A 14,890-nucleotide genomic window follows, 5' to 3' on the forward strand; every position below is an offset into this window, starting at 1 on the left:
GTCTTAGCATCCCAAGTGCTTGGATCACAAGAGTGAGCCACAATCACTGGAAGGAGCATATATTTCTTGTATTTTTGGTTGTGAGCCTAGCCTTTAATAGCTGAACCATCTCTCCAGCCCAGGAACATTTATTTTTAAGAAATAATTTATCTAAAGTTGCAATGAATTGTCCTGAAACAGTATTCAGATTGAGGTTGTATTCTAAATCTATTATGCACTTTTGCTTCCCCATCATCGCTTTTATTACACTTATTGTTTTGCCCTTGCATTCGAGGGAGAAGAACAGAAATCCTATATATATGAAATCTATATTATCATAAAAGATAAACCAAAGGAACATTTAAGTTATTCAGTCATCTTTCAGCATTACAGTGTATTTTGGATAATAATTGAGTTTGGGGAACCACAGATGTGGCAGTGGTAACTCTCAGTCCTGAAAGCTGTCTTCTTTTTTAATATATATATATATGTGTGTGTGTGTGTGTGTGTGTGTGTATGTATGTACCTATATATTTTGTTTTTCAAAATAGGGTTTCTCTGTGTAGCCTTGGCTGTAGACCAGGCTGGCCTTGAACTCAGGGATCTGCCTGCCTCTGCCTCCTTAATGCTGGGATTAAAGGTGTCTGCAACCACTGCCCCGCTAAAAGCTATCAGCCCATATTGATTCAAATTTATTTTTATTTGAAAAGATTGGAAGGATCAGGGGGAAGGGAAGAGAATCTCTTTAGGTAAGAAATAACAAGCTCTCTGATGTGCCAGAAGTTACAGGAATAAATGGTTCCTGTTTTGTATTGGACTATACAAGTAACAATGCAAGCTAAAACTTGGCTGATAATATTTTGTTTATGTGGTGGAGGGAGTGTGTACATGCTACATTGTATGGAGGCAAGAGGATGAATGACTTGCAGAAGTCAGTTCTTTCCTTCCACCATATGAGTTCCAGGGACCAAACTCAATTCATCAGTCCTGGTGGCCCCCAAACAATTGTGTAATTCATAGTATAAAAGTTATAGTTGTTTGATAAACTTTAAAAGCTGCTGTCAAATAGGGCCGGCAAGATGGCTCACTTACCTTCCTGCCAACTTTGGTGACCTGAATTCAATTCTCTAAACCTACAAGGTAGGAGAGAACTGACTCCCACAAATAGTCCACATACACAGGAGTGTTTTCTTTGTAAAGTAACTTATTATCAAATGTAGCTTCTCAACACATAACTTGGAATGAATGTATTCCCTATGCATTGACTTTGTATTTGAATGTATTTCCTTTCTGAGTTTGGACAATCTTTTAGAATTTTATTCTTTGCACTTTCTATATTGTGAAATACCTCCAAGAATTGCTTTAATTAGAATTGACTTAGTTTTGTTTGTTGTTGGCCACCATCATTCTTATGGGTCATCTTCACACTTTTTCACCACAACTGTTGTGTTCATCAGGTTGAAAAGTTTGCCTTAACTATAGGCAAACTAAAGATGAACTCAGGCAGTTCATCTTTATCCCCTTAAATGATAGCAGCATTAACATTTCTGCAACAAGTTTGTTTTTTTTTTCTGTCCTGCCAGCCAGCAGAGACAGAATAACGACATGGAGACTTCTTATTAATTATGAAAGATTGGCCTATAGCTTTGGCTTGTTCTTAACTAACTCTTATAACTTAAATTAACCCATTTCTATTAATCTATATTCTGTCATGTACCACCCAGCCTGCTTCCTCCATGTCTCCTTGAATCTCTCTTGTGCGCCTAGATTCCTCCTACTTCCTCTCTGCCTAGAAGTCCTAAAAGTCCTGCTTATACCTCCTGCCTAGCTATTGGCCGTTCAGCTTTTAATTGCACCAATCACAGCAGTACACCTTCAACAGTGTACAACTATCCCACAACACATTTCCACTGTTTCTCTTAGAACTCTGTTCTTATTAGTTTGGAATTTTTATCGACTGGAGTTTGTTTTGCTGCTGTCCTTTCCACATTGTTGGTCAGTTCCTTCTTAATATTCATTTTTGTAAGATTTCATCAGGAGAAAAAATGCAACTATGCTTTGCTGTCTATACATGGACTGAATAACAGATATTTAGTGACTCTGAAAGTAACCAACTTTGAAAGAATTGACTTAGTTGGTCACTGCAAAAATTTATTTATGTAATTATATGTGGGTTGAAGATCTAGCAGTGAAGTTTGTAGTATATTTATTTCAATTAGTGTTATTTAACTAAATTCTAGCAAGCTAAAATATATACATATTGGAACTCTTCTGAGTGAAGATTGCCTGTGTATTAATAATCTTCAACACATTCCTATTAAGTAGGTGATGCTATCACATTTTTAAAAAGAAAAAGTAGTGGGGGGGCACATGCCTTTATTCCCAGCACTTGGGAGGCAGAGGCATGTGGATCTCTGTGAGTTGGAGACCAGCCAGGTCTACAAGAGCTAGTTCCAGGACAGCCTCAGAGAAACCCTGTCTCTAAACCCGCTCCCCCCCCCCAAAAAGAGAGAGAAACTAGTTCTGAAAGAAGTTACCTCCTTAATGGTATATAGATGTGCCACTAATAGTGGCAGAAATAGTATTCAAACTTAGGTCTGACAACTTTCTACCATGGTGCACAGATCATAGGAAGTGACATTTTGAGTACTAGTAATTTAATGGAAGAAAGAGTACCAAAAGGAACAGGAGAGTTCTAATCTTTTATTATTGCCTTAGAGAAGAAATTACTCGGTTAAAAATTATTTAAGGAGCTGGGTGTGGTGGCCCATGCCTACAATTCCAGGACTTAGGAGGTAGAGACAGGTGAGTCAGAAGTTCAAGGCTGTTCTTGGCTACAGTTAGCATCCACCCTAGGCATTAAGAGAACTTGTCTTTAATTTTTTTCAGAATATTTCATTTATTCAGTAAATATTTGTTGAGCTATTTTGTCAGTTGTTTCAGACTGTAAAACTGTTATGTATAGGCAGCCTCTCTGTCCATGATATTTGAAAATGCCAGAAGGATATAAATAGGCACACTTTCCCCACTCCCAGATTAGAGATTGAACCTAGGGCTATTTGTGTGCTAAAGCTGTATCTATATATCTTTATCTATACCTATATGTCTGCATATCTATCTATATCTGTCTGTCTGTCTGTACTAATGAGCTAAGCTCAACTCTCTGTTTCTTATTTTAAGACAGAATCTCACTAATTTGTCCAAGGTAGTCTTGAAGTCACTGTGTGTAGTTCAGACAGGACTTGAACTTACTTCCTTAGCCTTCAGAGTAGCTGTGATTGCAGGCCTGAGATACCAGGCCTGTTTGCACTGCTCCTTTCCTTTTTTTTTTTTAAGATTTTATTTATTATGTATGCAATATTCTGCTTCCATATATATCTGCACACCAGAAGAGGGCACCAGATCTCATAACGGATGGTTGTGAGCCACCATGTGGTTGCTGGGAATTGAACTCAGGACCTCTGGAAGAGCAGTCGGTGCTCTTAACCTCTGAGCCATCTCTCCAGCCCCCGCACTGCTCCTTTCAAGTGAAATACATTTCAAAAAATGTATTCAATAGAAGAATGTTCAAGAATTTACATTTTCTAGGAGTTATATATCAAAAAGCTAGAAAATTCTTAGTTATGACTTTCATCAGGTAGAAGAGGTAACTTGATTGGCTACATCTTCACTAATGGAAAGAATCAACAGCACTTGAAGTAAGACCATGTGGCCATCTTCCTTTTATTTTGGAGTTGGGATGGTTTGAGTTATGTATTGTTTCTCCTCATGGATTTGTTGCTATTCTTCAGTCCTATCTGTAGGACCCAGGCAGAAGGAAGTAGGCATCCCTCAGTGCCCTCAGTCTTTATAGCTTTAATATAAGATTCACTTAGATGGGAGAAAGGAGTTTATTTCTTTTTCTGTAGCCCAGGATAAAAGGCTTTAACCCGTTGTCTTTCATACATATGTCCCTAGGGGTATTTGGTTTCTTACTTTTGCTTCCTTTCTTTTCCTTTCCTTTTCTCAGACTCCTTCCATTTTTCTTGAAATAAGTGGGTACACATTAGGAGTCTTTTAGTTCTGGGTCTCTGTGGGCTGGCAGAGATGACATTCCTGTCATCTTAAAAGAAGATAATTATTTTGTTAAAATTTTTATTACACTTATATTTTATTTTTTAGTGTGTATGTGTGCATATGCTTGTTGCTATCAGAGGACACCTTACGAGAGTCAATTCATTTTCTATCATCTGGGTCGTGGGGATTGAACTTAGGTCCTCAGAGTTGATAGTAGGTGCCTCTACCCACTGAGCCATTTCACTTGTCCCAAGAGAATTTGTTTCCTAAGGAAAAGCAGACAGGCGGCACTGCATCCAACTTATAACTCAAAAGCTCTGTAAGTCAGGTAAAGAAGGAAGAACAAATGAAAGATCAAATTTAGTGTACAAAAATATTTAGGTTTAATATATCAAACTCAAGAGACAGCAGGTAAATGTTTTTGTTGTTGTTGTTGTTGTGGTGGTGGTGGTGGGCATATTTATGGGTACATTAGAACAGAAATGATATTTAATAAAAACCTGAAACAGATTTATAAAGACTTGTAGATATACCTAACTTTGACATTGCAACACAACAACACTGCACTGCCATCTACAAAGTTCATTCTTGAGAAACACACAATTGATATATATCAAAACCCGTCAATTTTTAAGTAAATTTACAATTTTGTGTTGGGCTACAGAAATGTTTAGAATTCATCAAAATGACAGAGCCAGAAAGAAATAAGAACAGTTATAGTAATAATAATAAAAAAAAAGAACAGTATGGTAACATGAAAATCCTGGGCATTTTACTATGGAAAAAGCAACAGGATAATAGAAAGGCCAGTATACTAAAGTCTGGAACTTTGCTCCAGTTCAGGCTTGTGACTTTGGGTAAGTCATGTATTCTCTGTATCATTGTACTTTCTATAAAATTCCCCTTTTGAGTGAAGGACCGCAGGCATGTGAGATAAGCACTTTATATCCTTTTTGTTTGTTTGTTTGGTTTTAGTTTTGTTTTTTTGAGACAGGGCTTCTTTGTGGAGCCCTGGCTGTCCTGGAACTTACTCTGTAGACCAGGCTGGCCTCAAACTCAGAGATCTGCCTGCCTCTGCCTCTTGAGTGCTGGGATTAAAGGTGTGTGTCACCACTGCTCTTTATATTGTTTTATCTTATTTATTTTATGTGTATGGGTGCTTTGCCTACATGTATGTCTGTGTACCACTTGCATGCTTAATATGCAATGAGACCAAAAGAGGACATTGATCTTCTGCAACTAGATAGGGTTTCTTTGTATTGCTTTGGAACCTGTCCTGGAACTTGCTATGTAGACCAGACTGGCTTCGAACTCACAGAGATCTGCCTGCTTCTGCCTCCTGAGTGCTGGGCTTAAAGGCATGTGCTACCACCATCAGGCTGCAACTGTAGGATCTTAACAGGCAGTTGTAAGCTTCTGCTGGGTTCTGGGAGTTGAACTTGGATCCTCTGGAAGAGCAACCAGTACTCTTAACAACTGAACCATCTCTCTGGCCTTCCAACTTAATGGTTTTTTAGGTGAAAATTTCAAATATACAACAAACTTGGAAGAATACTGCTGTGGATGTTTATTTACCCACTGCCTAGGCTCTACTTTAACATTTTTTTGTACTTGTTTTTTTGTTTACTGATTCTTCTCTCTGCCTATCATTTTGTTTTGACACAGTGTACTTCCCCTAAAACCTTTCACATTTGTTTAAAATATAAAGTTCAAATTTTATGTGTTTTTCTTTTGGTATAAAATCTTTATTCAGTGGAATACATAAACATTAAACATATTTGCTGAAAAAATAATACACCTGTATAAAAAGCCCTTAATAGAGATATGCAGCTTTAGATTGGGGATGTAGCTTTGTGGTGCAGTGAATGGTTAGCATTTCTGAAGCCCTAGAAGCCTCATATGCTCTCCAGCAAGTGTGGGGGCAAGGGAAAAGAGAGAGAGCTTTGCAGTGAATCTCATGCCCCTTCTGTGTTAATAGTCACCAGTGCAACCATTTTTCTGATTTTTTTTTCTCCTTCCATAAAGTAGATTTGCCTGTTCTGGAACTGCATGTAAGTGGAATGAATCATCCAGTAGTTACTGTTTGATGTAAGGTTTCTTTTGCTAAGTGGAATGTTTTTGAGATTCATCTGTGTTGCTGTGTAGTGGTAGTTTACTATAAATGAAACATGGAACCCATTTTCCTGCTGGGGTGGCTGTCCACTGTTTTTGGATTTTGATGATTATCAGTAACATTCTTGAACAAGTCTTTTTTGTAGACATATGCATTTTTTGTTATTTTCTATTTGTTTGTTTGTTTATTATTTTGACATGCGTTGCTATGTAGCCCTGGCTGACCTGCTGTTTAACCCGCACTGACCTTGAAGTTGTTTCAGTATTAGCCTCCTAAGTGCTGGGGTTGTAAGCTTGTGTCACCACACCTGTCTAGTAGATCCATCTGTTTTTGTAGGTAAATCCCTACAGTTGAAATATTTGGGACATAGAGTAAATATATGTTTTTGTTGTATTAGAAACTGCCAGGCTTTTCTCCATTTTACAGTGATAGGTTTTTGTTTTTGTTTTGAAACAGGGTCTGGCTATGTAGCCCTAGCTAGCCTTGAACTTTCTATGTAACCTACACTAGTCCTAACTACTGGGAATAAAGCCATGTACTACCATCCTGACTTACACATACAGCATCTGGCCCACATTCTTGTCAGCATTTTGCTTCAGTTACTTTCATTTTAACCATTCTGGGGTGAATATATACTCACATGCCATGATATCTAGTTTATTTATTCTCAGGTATTCCGTCTTTTTTTTTCCATTCCCCACTCCACCCAATGTGTGAACTACTCTTTTCAAAAATGCTATTAACATATGTGTTATCCATGCCCCTTTCATTATTCATATTGTTTTATGAAAGATAATAAAATGTCTTTTGAAATTTTGACATTTAGACTGGTTTTTCAGCAATAGGTAACTGAAAACAGTGTTTGAAGTTGAGTTTTGAGCAATTTTGATTTCCTGTTATGTAAACTTGGTATGCCAAATTATACCATACTTTATTTAAGTCTTAGAAGATGAGACTAAAAAACTAAGAACTAAGTTTAGCACTTTTGAAAGCTGTTTTATCTTCCTAGAATTTTATGAGCATCCTTTTATTGATCCCTTTAATGTATGCATAATAATCAAAAGAGGTATTTCACCCAGTGAATATGTAGCTCAATGTTGAAATAATTTGCAGAACTGGGATTAATTGTTGACTCATCCTAGATGTACACTCTTAACTTTTAGATATGTTCTCTAATTTCTCACAGCAGACTGCTTTTAGAAGTAATGACTGGGTAGAGTTATAAGAGCAAAGCAGAACTCTATAATTTATACATAGTAAAATTTTGTTATTAGAATTGACTGTATACACATTGATAAGCTTGAGCTATTGATCCATTACCTCTATGACATGTCATCTGTTTTCTCTAGTAATAACTAAATCCTGAAGTCTGCTTTCTTTGATGCTAGTGTAATCACCCGGCTTTTTCATAGTTCATGTTGGTATGGCTCTTTCTTTTAAATTTTAACCTATCTGTATATTTTAACATTTAAAGCACTTTTTCTATAGGATTTATAAATGACTTTTACATTCATTTTTGTTAGTGTCTTAGTTCTATTGCTGTGAAGAAACCCCATGACCGTGCAACTCTTTTTTTTTTTTATCAGACTTAATTCACTTTATTTTTCTTGTATAAAAACCATTATGTGGTGGCCTCAGCCGCAGCCTGGGTCCTCTGAACAGAGACTCTGGTGAGGGCTTTCACAAGATGGTCAGTGAATTCCTGATAAGGAGACTTGGTGAACACAATCTCTTTCCAGAGGTCGGGGGTCAGGTAGCTGTAGGTCTTGGAGATGGCATCAAAGGTGGCCTTGGCAAAGTTGCCAAGGGTGGCAGTGCAGCCCCTGGCTGATGTGTAGCAGTCATCAATTCCAGCCATCATCAGTAGCTTCTTGGGCACAGGAGCAGAGACGATGCCAATGCCTCTGGGGGCAGGGATGAGACGCACCAACACAGAGCCACAGCGGCCTGTCACTTTACATGGAACAGTGTGGGGCTTGCCAATCTTGTTCCCCCAGGAGCCTCTCTGCACAGGGACAATGGAAAGGTTGGCCAGGATGATGGCCCCTCTGATGGCAGTGGCTACCTCCTTGGAGCACTTAACACCAAGACCAACATGACCGTTGTAGTCTCCAATAGCAACAAAAGCCTTGAACCTGGTCCGCTGGCCAGCCGGAGTCTGCTTCTGCACTGGCATGATCTTTAGAACCTCATCCTTTAGGGATGCGCCCAAGAAGAAATCAATAATCTCGGATTCCTTAATGGGCAGGGAGAACAAGTAGATCTCCTCCAGGAACTTAATCTTCGTGTCCTTAACCAGACGGCCCAGCTTGATGACGGGGATCCACTCCTTGTTTTCGGCTTTACCTCCACGAGCCCAGCAGCGGTCCTCGACCACACCACAGCCTGGGCCCCTGAGACTGCTGCCAAAGCCTCTGCAGAAGCCTCCGTGGCCTCCTAATCCTGGGCCCCGGGGCCCCGGGGCCTCCGGGGCCTCCCGCTGCACCAGTGTCATCCGCCATTTGGTGTTTTCCCGAAGGAGAAGAAGCACCGTTTAACTCTTATAAAGAAAACCATTTACTGGGGGCTGGCTTACAGTTTTAGAGGTTTGGTCTGTTATCATGGTGAGAAGCATGGCAGCATGCAGGCAGACATGTGCTAGAGAAAGGATCTGAGAGTTCTACATCTTGATCCACAGGCAGCAGAAGGAAACTGTGTACCACACTGGGTGTATCTTAGGCATATGAGACCTCAAAACCCATCTCCACAGTGACACACTTCCCCCAACTTGGCCACACCTATTCCAACAAGGCCACACCTCCTAATAGTGCTACTCCCTATAGGCTAGGGATTCAAACACATGAGTCTATGGGGACTAAAGAAAGTCCTAAAATAGTAGGACTTTCTTTAGGACTGCCAGCCACCAAATAATGACATGAAGACTTAATAAGTCTGAAAGCTTGGCTTTAGCTTAGTCTTGCGCTCTCTCTCTCTCTCTCTCTCTCTCTCTCTCTCTCTCTCTCTCTGTGTGTGTGTGTGTGTGTGTGTGTGTGTGTGTGTGTGTGTGTGTTTCATGGCAGGGTTTTTCTGTGCAGCTTTGGAACTAGCTGTTGTAGACCAGGCTGGCCTCGAACTCACAGAGATCTGCATGCCTCTGCCTCCCGAGTGCTAGGATTAAAGGTGTGTGCCACCACTGGCCGGCTCTGACATGTGACTTTTTAACCTTTCCTTTAATCTTATATGTCTGATTCCCTCCATGTCTCACTGGTATTCTCACACACTTAGATTCATCCCAGGTACTCTCTCTTCCTGGAAGTCCTGCCTGTCCTCTCCTGTCTATCTGTTGGCCATTCAGCTCTTTATTAAATCGATCAGGTGCCTTAGACAGGTGAGGCAAAACAATAGACACAACTTAATGCAGTATGAACAAATATCCTGCAACAGTCCATTTCTATTCAAACCACCACAGTCATTTTAACAATTTCTTCCTGTTTTGTTTGTTTTGTTTAGTTTTGTTTTTGACATAACTTCTATGGCTTTGAACTCAGACAGCTCTTGTCTCAGTCTCTTGTGTACTTCGATTATAAACATGAGCCACCACACCTGGTTTAAATCTCTGCCTTTTCATTGGCATATGTTATCTGTTTGTTTATAGGAAATGTATGATTTGGTTATCATTTTTTTTACATTTGATCTTAGCCAAAAGGCCAAGAAGGGATTTGGTTATCATTTTTTTACCGTCTTTTTTGCATTTGTTCTTTGTTTTTTTCCCATTTTTTCTTGTTGTTTTAATTAATTTAGCTCTGTGTTTATACACCTGGTATTTCAGCTGTTCTACTAGCTTCACTGATCTCTCTCTCTCTCTCTCTCTCTCTCTCTCTCTCTCTCTCTCTCTCTCTCTCTGCTTTTGAGGTTGCTCTCACAGGCATGTTCTGCCTTTGACATTATTACAAGATGTGGCATCCAAAAAGTTTACATTGTTAAGTTAACAAAACAAAATCTGTGGTTGTGTTTGAATTGATATGTCACCCATAGACTCATGTGTTTGAGTGTTTGACCCATAAGGAGTGGCCATACCAACAAAGTATGGCCTTGTTGGAGAAATTGTGTCACTGGTGGGCTTTAAGGTCTCATATTTGCTCAAGCTACACCCAGGAGGGCACATAGTTGCTTCTGCTGCCTGCAAATCAAGATGTAGAACTCTCAGCTCCTTCTCCAGTACCATGTTTGCCTGCATGCTGCCTACCATGATGATAACAGACTAAACCTCTGAAACTGTCAGCCACCCTGAATTAAATGTTTTCCTTTATAAGAGTTGTCATGGTAATGGTGTCTCTTCACAGCAGCAGAAACCCTAACTAAAACAAAATACAAAACAACAAAAAACCCTTTGTAAGGGACTTGTAGTAGGGCTTATCAGGTAGAAGAGCTTGTTGTACAAGCCTGGCAACCTTATTACAATCCCCTGACTCCACAGAGTTGTCATCTGGCCTACACACGTTATGGCATTCACATACCCTCCTTCTTCCATCATACACACACACATATACACACAACACACACATGATAAATAATAAACACTTGTTATTTATTTAATTTTAATATAAAGTTTTAAATAAGTTTATGATTTTTTGTTGTTGTTGGTCTGAGTTCATAGCTGCCACGGAGTACATGCTAGGCAAATTCTCTACCACTTAGCTACACCCCAGTCTTCTTTTTCCTTTTATTTCTTTTCTTTTTTTTTCTTTGAGACAGAGTTTCTCTGTATTGCTTTGGAGGTCCTGGAACTCGATCTGGAGACCAGGGTGGCCTTGAACTCACAGAGATCTGCCTGCCTCTGCCTCCTGAGTGCTGGGATTAAAGGCATGCACCACCAACACTGGACTTTCTTTTTATTTCTTAAAACAGTCTCACTCATTAAGTTGCCCAGGGTAGCCTTGAATTCACTTTGTCACCTAGGCAGGTCTTGAATTTTCTACTCTTTTATCTTAGCTGCCCAAATAGTTGTGGTCACATATTCCCAAGTGAAATAATTATTGCTTCCATTGTGTTTTATTTATTTATTTTACCTGTAGCAAGATCAATATGAATCAGCTGTCTTGCTTTTCAATACTGGTAAGTGGTTACTTTTTTTAATTTCATGTAGCTGTGAGTTGGTAGCCCCTTATACATACCAAGCAGTCTCAGATCTAGTGTTCATTACTGAAATGGTCCAAGGCCTCAGTCTTATTCTGGTGTGAGTATTGAATCTCACCCTCCTGTGGTACCGAAAGAGTCACTCATGATCTTCCCTTACTCTCTTGGGGCAGTCATAACCTGGTTACCATATTGGTTTTTTTATTTCCTTTTGTGCCACATTCCTCAGAAGTATCTTGAGTTTTAATACTGTTAGAGTTAAGTTGTGTGTTTAAGAATATATTTATTAAGCCAAGTGGTGCCGCATTCCTTTAATCCAGGTTAGCCAGGGCTATATAGTGATACCCTGTCTTGGAAACAAAAACTCCTGGAACTGGAGTTATATATAAATGGTTGTAGGTGCTGGGAACCAAACCTGGGTTCTCTGTAAGAGCAACCACTGAACCATTTCTCCAGGCCCAATAAATGATTCTTTATAGCAGTGAAGAATTCTTTAACAGTAGCATTTCTTTAATTATAAAGTATACAAATAAATACATTTTAGAAGTTTAGATAAGTTCTGGCTTATATATAGTTTGCTTGCTCTTTAGAATTATTAGTAGAGATTAACACTCGTTATTTTATATGTTAGGTATTATTTCCTTTGTTTTTTCATCTAATGTGATAGGTGGAACAAAGCTTGTTGTCAAGGAGATTTGACATGAGGTTAAGTCCAGATATTCTGTTCTAACAGAATTTATTTACTTTGTCTAGGGATCAAGTTCTCTGATAAGTAAAATAAGGATATTACCCAAACCAGATGGCATTTTATATCAAAGGATGTCATATACAGTTACTATAGTGATTCCAAGAATATAAAAACTGTTTCTTTTGCTTTTATCTAACTTGCTTTTTCCACTTTAATTCTATTTATTTCAAGTAAAACGAGAAATTCAGTATTTAGATCATAACTTAATAGAAAGACCATGAAAATATTTATTATGTGTTTGATAATACTGTTGCTTTAGTTGGATCACAGAGAAACCTCTGGTACCATGGCTCACTTGACTTGGCTGACCTGTTCTGTTTTCTTTAAAGTGGTTGTCTTTTTTTGTTTTCCCCCAGGCTTTAAGCTGACACTTGGGCAGTGAATGAATTACCTTAGGAAAAAATATCTTGTTCCAGTGGAACTTGGTCCAGAAATTCTGATAGGACTAGCTTAGTTCATTTGAGAGATTTGAGAATTAAAAAAAAACCAAAAATTTTTAAGTTTTTTCCCCTACTACTTAGGAATCAGATTTAATCTCTCTCTCTCTCTCTCTCTCTCTCTCTCTCTCTCTCTCTCTCTCTCTCTCTCTCTCTCTATCTCTCTCTCCAGAACAACATAAAAATAGCTCACAAAGTAGAATTAGAATAGACATTTTAAGATTTTTTTTTTAAAAGATTTACTTATTTATCATGTGTACAGTTTTCTGCCTACATGTATGCCTGCAGGCCACAAGAGGGCACCAGATCTCATTCTAGATACTTGTGAGCCACCATGTGATTGCTGGGAATTGAACTCAGGACCTCTGGAAGAGCAGCCAGTGCTCTTAATCTCTGAGCCATCTCTCCAGACCCTAATTCTAATATGTGTATGTGACTCTAAATCTATTTGTACACATGAGTCCAGTGACCACCAGAGGTCAGAAGAGGGCATTGGGTCCCCTGGAGCATGGTTTTGGGAACTAAATTCAGGTCCTCTGAAAGAGTAGTACAGTCTCTTAACCACTGAGCCATCTCCAGCCCTGAGAATAGAAATTTTATTATCAGTGTCCTTGTATGTGAACTTTGATTTTTCCTTGAGGGTTTTTTATTTTATTTTGTTTTTGTTTTTTGCTTTTCAAGATAGGTTTTTCTATGTAGCCTTGGCTGTCTTGGAACTCGTTCTGTAGACCAGGCTAGCCTTAAACTCAGAGATTCATCTGCTCTGCCTCCCAGTGCTGGGATTAAAGGCATGTGCCATCACTGCCCAGCTGAGATATTTATATAAGACAAATTGCTTAATTTTTCTTTAGTTGTCATACTAGATTACCAATATCTTGTGGCTTAGATAGGGAAAATGACTTCCATAGACCTGAAAGTAGCATATAAATGTTGGTTAATGTTTTAAAGCTTTACTATAAATTCAGGATGTGGTTATGTGCTCTGGAGGCAAAAGCAGGTGAATCTTTGTGAGTTTCATACTAGCCCCTGATCTACATAGTGTGATCTTATCTGAAAAAAAAGTCTTCACTATCTTTCAAATTCAAATTATCTTCCTTTTTGCTTATGAACTGAAAAATTATGTATTTTCTTCTCAAAAATGTCTGTTTTACTATAATCTTTACTCAGTGCAATGCCTATACCCTCTAATAGATGCTCATAAATTATAGAGTGAAGGGATGAAGAAGTTTAGTATCTTAGCATCAATATTATATATTGCCATTAAAAACTAATTACTTCTTAATATAGATAGTCTCATCATCATCCACAGAGTCATTGTGGAGATATTATAGGTATGTAATTGTTTCATATTTTGGAAACAATGTGGTACAGTTAATAAGCTTAGTCCTAGGTTTGAATCTGCTGCATTCTCAGTTGAACAACTATGTACAAGTCATTTTCTCATTGAGCCTCAATGTCTTTAGTAAATGAATATTCTCATACATGTATCCACTTAGAGGATTGTTTTAGGAAGTGAATATCAGAAGGTGTGAATATATTTATTATAAGCTAGGAAAAGTAGAATATGTAGATACTTTTTGTTTTATAAGAATAGAGGCATATGAGCTAGCTACACGGCCTACTTTTGTACTTGTGAAAATTATAGAAAATATTATAAAGATTCCACAAGGTTAGATATCTTAAAGGAGCCATCCATCTTCACAACATGAGAAGGCATAGCAACAGAAAGGTAAGGCAGACATTGAAGCTATGGAAGATATCAAAGGATCCTAATTTGTGCACCAGTTTGCTTATCTCTGAATAGAACCAGTGGGATCTGGGTTATAAATTTAGGTTTCATGAGAGCTCAAGGTTGAAATTCCCAGTGGGCCATATGTTGCTACTCAAGTAGTATGTAGTGATTTTTAAAAAAAAAATGTATGTCCTAGTATTCTTAATACTTTACTCATATATATTCAAAACTATATTTGATTTACCTAATGTAAGAAAAGGGAAAAAGATTGAGCTTAATTTTTCTCACGATGAATTTTAGTTCAGTTACCTCTTACCATTTGTTAAATGCGTATTCTAACAATAATTAATGTATCTTAAATGTACTTGCGTAAGTATCTGGACTTTCCAGTCTGTCTTATTGAACTCTCATTTCAGCATCATATTATTTTGATGATGGTGATGATGATGATGATGATGATGATGATGATGATGATGGTGTGTGTGTGTGTGTGTGTGTGTGTGTGTGTGTGTGTGTGTGTGTGTGTGTACTGGCATGTGTGAGCATTTGGTTGGGCTCAAACTTAGGATCATATGCATGTCATACAAGTGTTCTACCACTGAGCTATGTCTGCTGCCCTTTAATTTTTTATAACTTCCTAATTGCTTCAATTGTGGTTCTGCTTTTTGTATCCATACACATGTCCCTGTCACCAGGAAAAATCATTGCAG

The 14,890-nt window shown here is 38.3% G+C and overlaps 1 protein-coding gene and 1 pseudogene across 3 annotated transcripts in view; one reads left to right on the top strand and one right to left on the bottom strand.

Annotated features, from left to right (window-relative positions):
- Positions 1–14,890, top strand: part of Acer3 (alkaline ceramidase 3) — an 81,478-nt gene that overhangs the window by 2,847 nt on the left and 63,741 nt on the right. The window lies entirely within an intron of this gene.
- LOC103161233 lies at positions 7,768–8,649 on the bottom strand (annotated as a pseudogene).

Source organism: Cricetulus griseus, chromosome 3 (assembly GCF_003668045.3).
Source record: "Cricetulus griseus strain 17A/GY chromosome 3, alternate assembly CriGri-PICRH-1.0, whole genome shotgun sequence".
Taxonomy (NCBI): Eukaryota; Metazoa; Chordata; class Mammalia; order Rodentia; family Cricetidae; genus Cricetulus; species Cricetulus griseus.